This window comes from Cynocephalus volans, chromosome 6 (genome assembly GCF_027409185.1).
Source record: "Cynocephalus volans isolate mCynVol1 chromosome 6, mCynVol1.pri, whole genome shotgun sequence".
In the NCBI taxonomy this organism is placed as follows: domain Eukaryota; kingdom Metazoa; phylum Chordata; class Mammalia; order Dermoptera; family Cynocephalidae; genus Cynocephalus; species Cynocephalus volans.
This window is the reverse complement of record NC_084465.1, coordinates 71,804,842-71,806,379: the sequence shown is the minus strand read 5'-3', so window position 1 is coordinate 71,806,379 and position 1,538 is coordinate 71,804,842. Positions and strand designations below refer to the sequence as shown.

The 1,538-nt window shown below is 30.9% G+C and overlaps 1 non-coding gene across 1 annotated transcript; it reads right to left on the bottom strand.

Annotated features, from left to right (window-relative positions):
• Positions 1-428: 428 nt before the first annotated feature.
• Positions 429-537, bottom strand: LOC134381357 (U6 spliceosomal RNA). The gene has a single exon (XR_010023956.1). It is a non-coding gene; the product is annotated as a U6 spliceosomal RNA (small nuclear RNA).
• Between the last annotated feature and the right edge of the window lie 1,001 nt (positions 538-1,538).

The window sequence follows — 1,538 nt, the reverse complement described above, 5'->3', positions numbered from 1 at the left end:
ACCTCTTAGAATGCACATAACAGAACTCAACATAAGTAACATACCCTAATTGTCATGAACTCCCCCCATCCAGTGGAAAACATTGAGGAAGAGTCAATATTTATTTTTTATTTTTCTAATAAAATCCAATTTGGAACAATAAATACACAGTTTGTAATAAAAATACATGTACAGTATCCAACATTAAAATCATGTTGCACCACATGTAAGTTTTTCTTCATTAGTTTTTTTAATGCTTTTAAAGTCTATGGTTTACGTATTTTGCATATCTGTAACCAAATCTTGAATTACCAAAAATGCAATATATCTATTATATATTGAACATCAAAATTTAGGAGTGGGAATTAATAGTTATATCCTATTGCAATAAATATTTCTGTAAAATTTTGGAAAGAGAGGAAAAAGATTAAACGAATTCACTTGAAATGAAAAATGTGGAACATTTCACAAACGTGTGTGTCATCCTTGCACAGGAGCGATGTTAATCTTCTCTGTATCATTTCAATTTTAGTACACGAGCTGCCGAAGCAAGCAGTCAACATATTTTTAAGTTATGTTTCAGTTTTGCCTAGTATCTATCGACTTCTTTAAGAAATTTGAGAAAAAAGACACCGTTTTATTTTCTTTCACCTCTCTCCCCCATCCTACCCCATTTTTTGTCAGTTATATTATTCTTCATAATGACTGGGTTTTTAACATTTACAACTTGTTCTGAAAGCATAATTTGAACAGTTGTTTACTCTTGATTCTATTTTAAATGATTTTGTGCTTACCATCAGAACTTTTCATGCCCTGGCTTCTCCATTTCTGAACTCTTCATTTACTTGGTTGCTTCGATTTTGTCATATAATAGTTTTAAATTTACTTATTTTTATTCCAAGAAAAGTTCATAGATTTTGATTTCTTTACTTTCTTTCATGCTTACTATCTATCTGTTGCATATAACCCTGGAGGATAATTTGACTGGGCTGAAAAATTTCAATTCATTCACTGCAGATCTTCGTAGACGTTGCTGCACTGTCTTTGGCTTTGAGGCTGGTGTGGGGAGGTCTGGGGTTAATCTTATTTCCTCTTTCATAAGTGACTTGCTTTGTGCTGGTATACCCACATCTTCTTATGATTTCAAGAGTATTTTTCTTTTATTGCCTTTTTAAATGTAATATTTGATACATATAAAGGGTTAAATATAAAATATGTAAATGTTAATCAAAATAGAATTTAAACTTTTAAATAATCACTCAACTCAAGAACTAAATCAACAATACCATTGCATCTACCTATGGGTTCCTCTCCTGTTCTATGTCCCTTTCTTTACCCTGAGGTAGCAACTCTCCTATATGTTTATTCTTCCCTTGCAATATTCAAATAGTTTCATCATGAATGTATGTATCCCTAAACAATATATTATTTCATTTTGCTTAGTTTTGGGTTATGTAGAAATGTAAGCTATTATACTTTTGGAACTTCCTTTTTTCATTCTGCCTAATATTTTAAAAGATTCATTCATGTTGCATTGTGTTATTACAGAGCACTCATTT